The 15,539-nt window shown below is 33.3% G+C and overlaps 1 protein-coding gene across 1 annotated transcript in view; it reads right to left on the minus strand.

The window, feature by feature from the left end:
- Nucleotides 1-1,476: 1,476 nt before the first annotated feature.
- Nucleotides 1,477-15,539, minus strand: part of LOC136828608 (twist-related protein 2-like) — a 117,020-nt gene continuing 102,957 nt past the window's right edge. The window contains exons 2-3 of the mRNA XM_067086648.1: nucleotides 7,835-8,550; nucleotides 1,477-5,206 (exon numbers count right to left, since the gene is read on the minus strand). The gene's annotated coding sequence lies outside the window, so the exon portion shown is untranslated. The remainder of the gene's footprint in view (nucleotides 5,207-7,834; nucleotides 8,551-15,539) is intronic.

Genomic DNA, 15,539 nt, shown 5'->3' on the forward strand with positions numbered 1-15,539 from the left:
GTAGTACTATCTCCCTAAAACATACAAAGCAAAGTAGAAGAACAATGTCGGCAATTTTTATCCCTTTGCTCAGACGAGTTTTATTAATGGATACTCCCATAAGGGTGCGTAGCTCCATGTACGTGAAATATCGCTGACTTAAAAAAAATGGGTTCCCCGCCCAGACAGGTTAGGGAAGACTAAGAGAGTTTGTGATAATTTACGTTCCTTGTTTTTCACTTACCTGGTATTTCTGAATGCTAGGAAAGATATCGAGTACTCGCGAACGCTTGTTCCATGGTATTTGTTTTTTTTTTTCTATTATTGATATGCGTTAAGATGTTAAGAATGAATCAATGTGAAAAAAACGTTGTATTTAAAAAAAAAATCCTGTTGTAAAAAACTGCCTCAGTTATGATAATGTTTCTGCTACGATGACAGTCACAGAAATAATGATATTAAAGTATAATTCTGTCATGATAATGTCTGTGTTAAAAGCGTAAAAACAGAGCAAAATTGTTTCAGTCATATAAATAAAAATGTTCTATCTCTTCGGCTACTCAAAAATTTAAACCAAAAAATTGCCTGTAATATTCCAGTCACGAAAATAATGTCCGCTTATCTTTATTCTGCGAAAGCTAACGATGCCTTTTAAATGCGTAACGATTTGTAATCAATGATAAAGAAATTATACAATGATGAAAAAATTTATTTTTATTAAACAAAGTTCCGGACAAGATAACTTATTCCAAATTTCAGCCCAGTTACTCGAACAAATGAAATGGTCTAAAATCTAAATTAACATGATTTCCAAATGCATTCTACAGTAATGATTCCATAAACACGAAGGAATTAATAAAGCGAGAAACTATAAGAAATCAGAGGGCCACAAACGAAGGAAATAATTGCCAGAATTTTTTACTGAACTTTTGTATGGCTGATTGGCCATCACTCCCCAAGTTGCTGTAGGTGTCAGTTTTCATGTCGACTTAAGACATTTTGTTAGCCTTCTCTTTCAAGAAAACTGCATCAGTGAGCTAAACTTCAGTACGTTTATGACATTTTATGCCATACAGCACCAAGTATACATCAGACCTCGCTTCCATAAAAACAACAGTTTGACTATAATACATATTCCTTCCACAGCGAAAATTCATAGATTGGGAAATACTATGTGTGTGTGTATATATATATATATATATATATATATATATATATATATATATATATATATATATATATATGTGTGTGTGTGTGTGTGTGTGTGTGTGTGCACACATTGCATATATATATATATATATATATATATATATATATATATATATATATATACATACAATGATGTTTTCTAGGTTCAGTTTTTGATGTTTAGTTTAAATTACGAAATGAAGACAAATTCCAGCGTCCAGTAGTGCACTACAAGATGTCTGAGATGCTGTGTTTTATTTTTATTTTCATTCATTTCCATTGTACTGAGTAAGGAAAACAAACACATCGTTTGAAAATAGTACTCTTTATTTCACTGTAGAAATGCGACTTACATAATAATCATTATTGCCTAGTATATCACTAAGTAGTGAGTTGCTCTCTTCATGAGAGAAGCAAAAGACTTCTTGGTTGCCTAGTGTCTCCGGCTCATGAAGAAAAAGGTGGGAGACTTTATGGTTGTTAAGTGTCTTTATGTATTTAATTCATGAACAAAGGCGTGAGAGACTCCATTGTTACCATAAGCTTCTATGTTTTCAGTTCATGGATAGAAAGGCAGGGCGCTTCAGGGCGCCGATGAGTTTCTATACTTCAAATAATGTCTATATTTCAAATTCATGAAAGTAAAATTAAGAAACTTTCTGGTTGCCAAGTATTTTTGTGATATCAATTCGTTAATGAAAAAGAAAAGTAAAATATTTGTTGCTAAATGGCTTTGATAAAAAAAGTAACGAATTAGAACGGGAGATAATGATAGTAGCTAACTGAATCTGCTGTTTCAATTCATGAACGAAAAATATAGTTACTATTTAGTGATATACTCAAGAAACAGACTTTCATGCTGGCAGCTGAATAAAGTTTGGCATAAAATATCCGTATATTCACAAAGTGCAAAATACAACGTGAAAATTGACCATAATTTCTTTATATAATTCCTGAGTGAAAAAATGGCAACTTTTCTGTTCATTTTCCATGATATACCATCCTTAATAATAACTAGTGAAAAGTATACCGTATATAACTACTGAGCATTTTCGTACGCTAATGCCTAAAAAAAAAAAAAGGAGAAAAAGGAGAGAGAGAAAAAAAAAGAATGAAAACACTTCCAGAGAATCATGTACAGCAAAGACATAGAATAAACTTCATTAATCAGTACAAAGTTCAGAATTCCCTACCCAAAGGAGAATAGAAAATGTTAAGTCAGTGTCGGCTATAAAACAGAGAAGCTGTTCTGTTATCAGAACTTGAGCCGCTGAATGTACTGAGTTCGTTAGTGCATTATTTTGTGCTGGACGACCTTCGTGAACTTCATTCATCTCTTGGTGTTTTTTAAGAATTTCGCGAATTATTACTTAAAATAATAGACAACTCAAGAATCTTAGACAAACAATAATAAGATTCTAAGAAAAATAGTTTTAAAAAGGAAATTATAATGAAAATTGTTATAAAAGAATGTTTGTTCCTCTGTAAAATGGTTCAAGACTTAATAAAGGCGAAGATATATCTCCCTTGAATGAAATCAGATGTGATTAGATGAGTACTCATACTTTGAAAAAATAGGTAAAAGTCTTGCATCATTCAAATTATATCTTAGGATCTCTATTTTTTTTTTTTTTTTTATAAAATAGCGTTTTCGTTTCAATTCATCTTCTATGTTAACCTAGATAAGATATTATTAAATTGTCTTAAAGAAATAAGATAAAAATTCTCACGTAATTTACCTTAAAAAGGAAAGATAAAAATATGCCCATTTGGCAATGTATTATCACGTGAATCAATGTTCTTTCTTTTCTAAAAAAAAAAAAAAAATGAACAATAAAACTCAAAATCTATCTATAATCTCTTAATTTGAAATAAACAATTTATATTTTGACTCCTTGACTTTAATTTATATAAAAAAATAATCATGCATCATCAGATATTTCTCTTTACAAAAAAAGTAATGTAATTCTTTATTGCCTCAGTGACATATAGTTGACAAGTACAAAAAATTTAAATGAAAAATAAAACCATGATTAATTTTGCATGATTTTGAAGGGACCTAAATTAAATCCTTTAACGTGAAATTATTTTAGCTTATTTTTAAGGCCACCATCCATTATCTTTCAAAAAAACATGGTACTCATCCTCTCGCATTAATGAAAAAAAAATCATCATGTGCTCATCATCGCTTATTTTTAGAAAATAACGACTTATAGGCTTAGGGTGCTGATGTTTTATAGGCTTTAAAATCTTTATTATAAGTTTAGTTATAACATCAAGGTCACTGACCCCTTAATCTTTTTTAATAATCTACAGCATATACAATTTAAGATTCTACAATATTTTCATCAGGATTCTTCAGTTTTAGCTTCTTGTGTCACGAAAGTTTCTTATGATGTGTTATCATAAAAAAGGCTAAGTTAATCTGTCTTTATTCATTTATCCAAGTAATCAAATTGTTTTAATATAAGATTTATGTAGTTTCTTGCAGAGATTTAAGCCTCGCTGTTTTGAAATGTATGTTACATTGCCTCCCAGTAGATGAAAGCAATATTATAAATACAGACTTTTATGAGTATTTTGAAATGTTAGAGTAACAATTTATAGAATAATATTGGCATCAGAAAACTTAGACAAATCAATGATTATGTTTGATTTTCTCAGTAAATAGTAATAATAATAAAGAAGATTATGAAGAACAGTCACGTTCTTTCAAGATGAGGATAAAGTGAGACACCCTTTTTTTTAGTGTAAATATTGTTGAGAATGTAGTGTACTTCTATCTGCATATCAAGATTTACACCCTAGAAAAGGGTTTTATTTTGTTCTTAATAATGATGATAATTAATAAGAAATACTCTAGTAGCATGAGTCTTGAAATGGAGAAAGAAATCCACAGTATATGTACTTATATTTAAAGATAAATCTGTACAGAGAGCTTTCGGGAATCTGTACAGATTTATCTTTAAATATATGTACATACAGATAACTGCGGATTTGTTTCTCCATTAATGATAATGATAATTTCGAGACTGCATGACTGAAGTCAAACTGACACACCGACAGAGCGGGCGACTTGTAAACCAGAGACCATTTTTAAATTCGCCGAAAAGGACAGTAGAATATCTCGGACCACCCTTGAGGCAGCCATGATTCTCAGTCGCCACTTGAAAGGATTAGAGCTATAAGGTCGTTAATCTCCTTTAAGTGCCAATAAACTTCAATGAAAGTGCACAAGAACTTCTGGCCACCTCATTAAAGAATGGCACTGTGTTAACCCTGATTGACTCAGGGGGGAAGGGGACATTAATAGGCTCGTCAGGAGGTCCCCTTTTATAAAAGGGCTCAATATTCTCCCCTAAGGGATTAAGACAAGCTATTAAATATTACCTGGAGATTGGATACCACGCGAGGCTGCGTGCTCGTGTTAGGTGTCTGGAATGAGGGGAATTTTTTCTTTAGTCTTTCGACACGCGTGCGCAAGCGCACTAACACACTTGTGAAACCGTGAGGCATTAGGGAATAATAACTAACCAATAAATCATTATACCATACGACACTTTTCAGTTATGATGAATGTATCCAAAAAACACTATAACTTATTAGAAGAGAAAATATTATTAATAATCTTCGCTTTCTGTGAGTCACCATTATTTACCAAAATATAATAACATTACTTGTTAATCTTTGAAAGAATATTGTTAAAAAATTCAACACATTTTTCAGCACTTTCGTGCTCTCATAACTAATATCTATCACTTTCGCTTGGGTCGTCACACTCCTTCAGTAAACCATTCACTCAGCTTCTCAAGCTTTGATAATTCTTACATGAAAAGCTATTGTAAATTTAACAGCAAAACTGGGTTTGTAACTGACATGAAAACCGGATTTGTAAATGACAGCATAACTGGGTCCGTAATTCATTAGAATTCCTGTAGGTTTGTTTGCACTGTAATGGATGTGCAATTACAAAGAAGACCATCTTGCGTAACTGCTACTGTTGTCGGCAGTGGTGGGAAGTCGGCAGGGATCCATGGTACTGTAAAAAGAAAATAAATTAACTGTATTATGATATATGAATTAGGCACAACTACATACACACACACACACACACACACACGCATATATATATATATATATATATATATATATATATATATATATATATATATATATATATATATATATACACACACACACATATATATATATATATATATATATATATATATACATATATATATATTATAACATACTATATCTATATATTGTATATACAGTATATACTGTATATATATATATATATATATATATATATATATATATATATATATATATATATATATATATATATATATATAAAAAGTATACTATAAATACTGTATATACTTTAGTATATTTTTGCAAACATGTTGAACAATACAGCAATTTCATTGGTAGTCTTTCTTACTTTTCAATGTGTACGTCATCAGTACGCCGAGAATTACACTGGATTCTTTATCAAAAAAAGAATATCTTTTGTTACATGTTGTATATATGTGTATATATGTATAAAAAAGTAATACGCGAGTTATGATGCAAAATGTTTATTTAGATTACACAAAATCGGGTTTGCTTAACTGCTTGATAAAACTGACACCTCAGTATATAAAAAATCTCAAACACTGACTCAAGCGCGAACAAGTAAAATATATTGCTTCTGCCTTGACACGCGTCCAAGCTTTACTTCAGTAATTTCAACTTTAGAAATTCTCAAAATCATTGGCCAGTTGCCAGCGAACAAAAGAGCAAATTAGATCTGTCGAACTCGTACTAAGATACTTTATTAAACTGTGTTAACTAGTTCGTCTATTTTCCTATTCTCTCGAATTTCAGAACAATGATTTTTTCAACATGTGACATCTTAAGTTCAAGCGGATTTTCAATGATTTTCTCTGTTGATATTAAAAAATAATTCTATATAACGTTCTTGTCAACTTGATAGCATAAAAAAATAATTAAGGAATAACTTTTATTTTTGTGTAAATTCTGCAGCGCTGTTACAAATTTATTAATTACTGAAAAGGAATGCGACCGCTTCTAACCTGTCAAAATGTTCGCTAACTTTTACTCGATGCCACTTAAATATGAAAGGGGAAATTAAGCAAAACGACAAAGGGTATTGTTGGCGGCACTTGCATTTCATTTCAGTGAACCATTGAATGTGCCACAGTATCATTTAGCTATTGTGGTACATTTAAATTTGGTGAAATGAAAATACTTGACTTCTGTTTGCATTTATTTTGCCTCGCTTATTTAACTAAATACTCTTTTACCTTTGTATTTTATCAATATTTTATCTTTACTTTTACATGCAAAGGTTTATTTCTATTTTTTTCGCTGAAATCACGGCTTTGAATGGGAATAAAGGAGCATGGAAAGAACAAAAGGGTTGATTTTTAATTTAACTAGTTTTAATGTCAATAATTCGGCAATATTTTCTGAACAAAGAAATTATCGACTGAACCCTCAACAGATGAGGCAAAGTCATTCAGGATAACGAACTCTACTTGGCTGGTAAAATCTTATTCTATTTTCATGTCACCAAAATGGTTCAACTGACAAAACATTTTTTCTTTTAATTCCACGAAATGAATTTGACTTTGGTTGAAGGATGTTTTTGGATATCGAATCTCCTTCACTGACTGAATGAACGTCTTTGGTTGCAACGTATCTCCCCCGGCTGCCCATAACCCATGCATCTAATTAGATGAGTGCAATCTAGATGCCACAATCCACTCAGTTTATCGTATAAATCAGTCGTAACATCTGTTTAACCGAGCAGATTAATGTAACTTAGTGCTGCGCCATCTGTTGACCAAATCAAATTAACGCGATTCGGCATCATATCAGTTGTTAAACTCAAAATGTAGATGTGATGTAGAGTAACAACAACAGTCTGGCTAATTAAATCTATGCATTTCTGTGTCGTAGCTTTTTACTGACATTACATCTGACCAAGTGGTTACAAGAATGCAATGCAAGGTCACAGCATCTACTTCATTGCTCAAATTAAGCTAATTTTGGTGATGGCTCAAACGAAGTTTTGTTCTATCTAGGGAAGATTGTTTCAGTGAGTAAAGGGTTTGAATAGACGTTTAGCATCTATTTAATTGATTAAAACATATAAGTATGTGTGTGAACATATGTTTGACTTCAAAATATGTTTTTTGTTTATCTCACGGCATTCATTCAACGAGGTAATCAAATTAACAGCCAATATAAATGTAATATAGCTTAGCTAATAAGATAAAAGCCACTCTTTGTCACAGCCTGTGATGGAACTAATGCGATCCGGTCTTGCAGCAATTCAGGTTTTCGGAGAACGACGTCAGAAAATAGAAATGTTTCCAGTATTGTGAGTGACAAGGGAACAAAAACTTTTTGCTCATTATTCACCTGTCTGTCATGAAAACAGGGATACTAAGCACAACGAAATCGAAATAACGTTGGCGACGACACATTAACGATTGTAAAATTCTAATAGTTTATTCTTTGGAATAAACATGATCTTTTTGATAAATCTGAGCGTTTAGTAGTTACATAAACTCATAAGAAACCAGAGCACAAGGGAACAAATTAAAGGAGAGAGACTGAATATCAAACGTACGAAATCCTCTCTACTCACCTGTCAATGGATATGGGACTCAGAGAGACACGCAGGTAGAATGATCTTGTACATAGGCACGTTCCTTAACATCTGAGTTCTATTTCTGCCCTCAACCGGGCAACATCATTAATAAATACACCGTTATATACACATTACATCAAGTAGCACCACAATTTCAGCACGGGCAGCAACTGCTTGCGCTGCTCTTCTTCATCTTGTATAAAATTCAACACTAAAACTACATAACAGCCAAGTTGTGGGAATAATCAGTTCACAGCACAAGTGCCATTTGTCGGAGACATTCGTGGTCATGAGTTTATAGATGCCCGAATCACTAGTGACCGGAAGTTAGTTTGGTGTAAAAAAAAAAAAAAGAGAGAGAGAGAGAGACACGGGCATGGTCTTTTTTTTCCACCACTTCTTACCCACCCACCGCAGTTAGTGCCAACTGCCGCATGCCCAGTTTTGTTGAGTAGCTTGGAGAGTATTTTAACTCTTTTCCTGTTTTCCTTCGTCTTGCTCTTGGAGGTGAGGTACTGTCTTAGAAGAGAGAGGGAATCGTGGATGTGGAGTGGGCACTCTGCGGGTATTCCGTGGGTATATTGTGGGCACTGTTGTTTCTCTTGGCAACACCACAGGCAGAGGTTTATTGTCCTTCCTGGCTCACAGTCCTCGACTCTTTGTGGATCCTATTTCTCACGTTGTGTTCTTGGTCCCTCCGCTGTGGTCCATAACTGGAAAGGGACACAGTAGGTATTAGGATATGATTAATTAACCAAAAACTAAAACATTAATATAGGATAATAGAAATAAAAGAACTTACGGTGATTTCGATGACACTGAAAATGATGGTCAAATGAACAGATACTAGACCTTTTCTCAACGGTAACAGGGTATATAAAATGGTTGTATATAAGGGTCACGCATAAGGGTTAAATATACGAATAAGTCCATTTCTTTAATTTGCGGACCAAATTCATTTGCAGAAAGAGTAATCTGGGGTATTCCGAAGAAATACCAGAATTCGGAGAATTAACTGAGTATTTTATAATACAAAGACGAAACAGGAAAGAATATTAAAATAAAGTTTCATGAGGACATAGAGAGAGAGAGAGAGAGAGAGAGAGAGAGAGAGAGAGAGAGGAAGGGGGGAGTGGACAGATGGTGGGCTCGATAATACTCAGTCCTTAAATGCAGACAAACTTCTGTTGCCAGAAGCTGAAATTGAATGTGAGAGAGTTCCATGCTGCTGGAGGGTGATAGAAGAGTCAGATAGGATAGAACCAGTAGCAGTCAGGGAGGGAAAGAGAGATTAATGGACATGGAAACCCTTCACTTGTCCACCATTTTTTAATTGTAAAATTAAACTGCGAATTGATTATCATCGAAATTAGTAGCAAAACCTCGCACTAGCCGTGATCTTTTTTGTGCAAGTTGACTTTTGGGATTTTGTAGAAAAGGTTTGTTGATTTTAACCGAACTAAAGTTACTTTACTTTATTTTTTTGTGTTTCCCTCTTATGAGAATGACTCGTATCAACCGGCACAACGTACAACATATTATCACACAAAAGTCAAAATCAAGGATTATATTTATTCTACTGGCTAGGATGAATTGAGCATTAGGCTACTTCTTTCAATGTTCGCTCCAATTTTTGCTACACGAAAAACTGCAGAAGTAGAACTGAAATTGAATATGGCTGACAAAAAAAAAAAAAAGTAGCACTATTTCACAATATTTCGTGTTTTCTACATCACTTATTTTGGATTAGGGATTTTTACCTTAGCGCCCGACAGAAGAATTGGCAATGAGGCCACTAACAAGTGCCATTTTTTATCTCCCTCTCTTTTTTTCCTCCCGTCCTTTATCAGGCTGTAGCTTTTTAGGAATTCTCTTTACAGATTTGTGCCCACAAAATATAAAGCCCGGTGTAAAGGGGAAAAAATAGGAAGGGGAACATGATCAAGTGCTAGATTTTCTGAAGCGTGCAGCGTGCTGAGGATGAGGAAAATGAGAACGGGTTCCGCTGAAATTCAGTGGGACGTATTTTTCATGGGTGATTTTTAGTATTATATATGAATATTACCACCAGACTTAGTGTCAATAATTACGATGATAATGATGTTAATAAAAACTGGTGATAAATATGAGAATAACGAAGAAGAATCTAGTGACGATTGAAAATCTATAAACGAAGGGAGGTGAACAATCAACCACACAATTTGCTTAATAAAGACCTGCTTGTCAGACTGGTATCTATGTCGATACAAATTCTAATTTAATGCTCAATAAAAACCGGAATAGAAAAATATACCTGAACGCAGATTCAAATGGTTACTTAACATAAAGATACAAGAATCTCAAGATGTTTTTTAGAAGCCGAGAAAAATAAAAATTAGATTCCTTTATTAATGTCTTTAACCTGTGTATCATCTGAGTAACAATGCAAAATTAAAACTTTCTTGAAATTTTTCAGCATTATTCTAGTTCAATAGAGAGTAAAGAATGAGAAACCTACCAAAAGCCTCTATATATTTTTATATTCATATATTGCAAACCACGGAATCGAACAAAACACAAATGAACTTGGTCAACATGGGCAACTTTAGTGAAAAGTACAATATAAAAATGTTCTTAGAAAGATTAAAATGCCGTTTCTCAGTAAAACATGAACATTTGAATTCTACATGAACAGATTTACCAAAACACATTTGATGAAAATATAAAAAAATATTGATATTCTATTAAAAAGATTTGCTAAGCTTATCTCAGTTTTACAGCAAATGCCGAAGTGTTAGTTTTTATATAGGGAAGAACAATTCTTTAATCCTTATGGGGCTCTGTATCTACCAGGATATTAAGAAATAAGTAATAAGGTTATTTCTACCGTTGATAAATCAGTCAGTCAGTTGTTCCCTAAAATTCCCGTGATTAAAATAAAAGTAATTGAACGCCCATACGGTTTCAAATATATATTCTATACGAGAAATCATCGCGTTCATTTTTTTTAAAGGAAATATTCGCCTTACGCTGACTGACTTTTCCACGTAATGCTTGCATTTTTATTGTTATTACTTTTTTTTCTGCATCGGCGAGTACCACTCAAACGTTGAACTAAAGCCCGTTTGTGTCCCAGAAGGCTTTTAGCAGAATCACTTATTTTTGGATATGTTTTTAGTCGGCACACTCCCCGGGCTTGTTGATGCTGGAAGGAAACTTTGAATAAGAATGGTGTTTGATGCTCGGGATGTTGAATCTCTCTCTCTCTCTCTCTCTCTCTCTCTCTCTCTCTCTTTCAATATATATATATATATATATATATATATATACATATACATATGTATATATATATGTATATATACACATACATATGTATATGTATGTATATATATATATATATATATATATATATATATATATATATATATATATATATATATATATTTATATTTATATATTGTTAGTTTCTCTCCTCCCCCTTCTCTCTCTACCTCTCTCTCTCTCTCCCACACCGTTTTTCTCTATGTCGCTCACATGACCAAAGAAACAATAAAACCTAAACTCGTCAATCATAATCTTCACTGGAAGCGTCAATTCAAAGACAGTGACAACAGTTTTGATAGTTCAAGGTAGATCGTCTCTTTCTGAGTTACGAAATATTTAAACTGTCAAACCATCAGAGGAACTCAGTTCAAAGGAACATCTATGCTGCCCAAAGAGTTACAGGAATTTCTTCAGTGCACTCAAGTGATTATCCCTTGAACTGAACAGTGCTACTCTTCTCCAGTCACTAGAACCATGGAAAGTTGGGAAGTCACCACGGCCATCACTTTTCACTAAACCTGCAGACAGATCTTCCCGGTTTTTAATTTAATTTTTTGTTTATTAGCTGTGACACTTTATCTAGCTAAAATCACAAAACCGTGAATTCTAAAAACACGGGTTTAAGTGCTCTCCTTTCTTTTTTTAGAAATAAATTTTCTCTTACCTTTCTTTTTATAGAAATAAATTTTCTCTCTCCTTTCATTTTATAGAAGTAAATTTTTTCTTTTCTCAACTCCAGCCTCTACCGTTAAGAATATTTTTTTGCACAGCCGGATTACTGATTCTCTTCTGTCTCCCGTGCTCTCACCTAAGGTGGACGTCGAGCAGACATAAATCATTTTTCTCTGGCTTGGGACTTCGATCTCATCACGCTGAACCCCATGAAGACTTACTGTACTTTCAGGAAGATATGCTGTGACTGAGGAATGCACCGTGCCCAGTTTAATACCATTTACATGAAATCTGGTGTTAAGAACAGACAGGTCACTGATGGGCCAATGTCAAGGAAAGTTATCCTTCCTTTCTGGGGTAAATATCAATTTTTCAGAATTCTTAGGTTACATACACACACACACACACACACACACACACACACACACACACACACACACACACACACACACATATATATATATATATATATATATATATATATATATTTATATATATATATATACATATATATATATATATACATATATATATATATATATATATATATATATATATATATATATATATATATATATACATATATATTTTTATGTAATCTAAGAATTTTGAAAAATTATATACACACACACACACACACACACACACACACACACACATATATATATATATATATATATATATATATATATATATATATATATATATATATATATATACTGTATATATATATATGTATATATATTACATTAGAGAGGGGACCTAGGATTCAATCCTTGAAGGGGACTACGTTGAAAACCCAGATTGCCTCCACTGACCTGACCTGATAAGAAACAGAAGACCAGCATCTTTGGGGTTACTACCCACGGCAAGTGAAAAGACTTCCGGTTAACGTATGTATATATATATATATATATATATATATATATATATATATATATATATATATATATATATATATATATGTAATAACCTCAATGACTGTACATAAAAGGCTGTGTGGAAGCATCGACAATACCAGCCGCGAGGAGTAGCGTTGTAAATGAAATTCAGCCAAAATATCAGGAAGTCAGCAGGAGGCAAATGAAGCAGAACTTATGCAGCAGAAGTGGCACTGGATGCTGTGTTTTGAGTGTAATACCCCCTGGAGGCTGAGACCAACCAGCCAGCCGAATGCACTTACTCAGTCCCACACATACACGCTTGCATACATCCTTACATTATGCCCGTCTCCAGAACAAAGAACTCAGCAAAATACCAAAATATACAGATGTACATTTGCACGGAAAGCGACACTTTCATAAGCACATTCAGGACAGCATATATCAGCGGAAAGCGCTCGTTCACATTCGAGTGTACATTAATGCAAAATGCTCGTTGGCATTCATAGAGATATCTTTGCTAGAGGGAGGCCGCTTCTATCTCGATTTTGTCTGCTCGTCCATATGCAGAATTTTATTTCTGCGTCGGTCTTCCTGTTTGTCTGGTAGATGTGCTGTCAGCTTTAAGCTTGGCGTGTCCCTCCTTTAGCTGAACAACAAAGAAGCTTCATCTTATTTCGGGCTAGGGTTCTTTTGTTATTGGTTTACTACTGCATGTTTTAGAACTAGTGGAACTACGCTTTTCCTTCAATGTTTTTTCTGTCTAATTGTGGCTTTTATAAGTGTTCAAATTAAGTATATTTTAGTTTAACCAGACCACTGAACTGGTTAACAGCTCTCCTAGGGCTGGCCCGAAGGATTAGATTTATTTTACGTGGCTAAGAACCAACTGGTTACCTGGCAACGGGACCTACAGCTTATTGTGGAATCCGAACCACATCATGACGAGAAATGAATTTGTATCACCAGAAATAAATTCCTCTAATTCTTCATTGGCCGCTCGGAGAGTCGAACGCTGGGCCAACAGCGTGCTAGCCGAACGCTCCACCCACCCCTCCAGTGAAGAAGTGAACCTAGAAAATCTACATAAGAGTTTTTTGAAACCATAATAATAGAGATATTAAACATAAAGCTTTGGTTTTTGTATCTAGCAACAAATTTAAAGCAAATCGACAAAAAGGATAAGGGAATTCCACGTCTGTATAAGCATTTCATAAATTACAAGGTCACAGTGTATAGAAAACCAAACTTCATGATATCTTACGTCCTTTTCTTCAGTCATCCACCCCTACCAAGTTACATCATTTTCCGCGCCCTATAAGTCTAGATATAAAAGGTTGAGACTTTCTTGTAATTAGCGGCGATGACACATTTCCCATCTTGCTGAAGGAGGTATTTAATCCTAATCCCAAAAGGTACACTTTCAGGATTAACCTCGAGGTTAAGGTTAATCCTGAGAATGGACAATGTTCGAGCGTACTGTCCAGCTATCTGTTTTTACTGACAAGTGACTTTGTTTTGAAGTGATGTATGCATGTGTAAGCATGCATATATATGAATGTATACACAGAAATATACACAAGTGTAAACAAATTTACACACACACACACACACACACATGTATATATATATATATATATATATATATATATATATATATATATATATATATATATATATATATATATATATATAAATATATATATATGTATATAATATATATATATATATATATATATATATATATATATATATATATATATATATATAAATATATATATATATATATATATATGTATATAATATATATATATATATATATATATATATATATATATATATATCTTTAATTAAAATTTGCATTGAGCAATGTGAAGAATATTCATCAAGGTCTAAGTATAACGTTTCGATATTTGTGTTTTGCATTTGTAAAGACGAACGAAGGGAGGTGATAGACAATCCCCTTTTTACTGTGACCCTTGGTCACTTCACTTAAACATCCACACATTGAGAAATGGCAGCGCACCAGTAAAAAAAAATAAATGCCAAATCCCCTTAAATTATTACCGTTTTTCCAGAAAGGTTTGACCGGGATTAAGAAAATATGGCAGAAATGCTAATCGCCTTCGAGTTTCAGCCTTTTGTAGCCAGAGTATAGGACTTGTTCCCCTAAATATAAGGATACACATAATATAAAATATCTCCGGATGCCACCTAATAAAAGGCCAAAAGAAATTTACAGCTTTAGAATATAAATCCCACATTGGATAGCATTAGGAAGAATAGGAAAATCTTGAGGAAAACCGAGTACCAATAATCTTTCAGGTACGCTCATCAAATCCTTCCATATTTAATCAGATAAGCAGCACCAAAAAGAATTAGTGTATACTGTTGCTTGAAAGTTCTGATATAGCTGTAATTAGGAAGACAGACAACATGAATCTGTCACATGTGCCATTAAATGAAGATGAGATCTACCATATCTCTTCGGACCGTAATATAAAGATGAACAGTTCTTATCCTTTAGGCCTAGCCGGAAACTAACGAATGTTGTATCGCTTAATTGCCTGGCATTTAGAAACACCTAGTAATAGTTTTAAGCGTTGCCTCAACCATTATCGTCTGTACGTGGGGGTGGGGAAGACTCTAGCCGAAATATTACGCTCTTTCGTTCTTCCATTGTTGCATTAAATGAGTATATAGATTAACTATATTAAATGAGTATATAGATTAACTATAATCATGATGGAACCTCAAATCATTTGCTCTTCACTTATTTTTTTTCGTTTTCGAAATTTCAGCCAAATACACACTGCTTTATCATTTCTAATTCCCCTCTTCATTTC

This window comes from Macrobrachium rosenbergii, chromosome 43 (assembly GCF_040412425.1).
Source record: "Macrobrachium rosenbergii isolate ZJJX-2024 chromosome 43, ASM4041242v1, whole genome shotgun sequence".
In the NCBI taxonomy this organism is placed as follows: Eukaryota; Metazoa; Arthropoda; class Malacostraca; order Decapoda; family Palaemonidae; genus Macrobrachium; species Macrobrachium rosenbergii.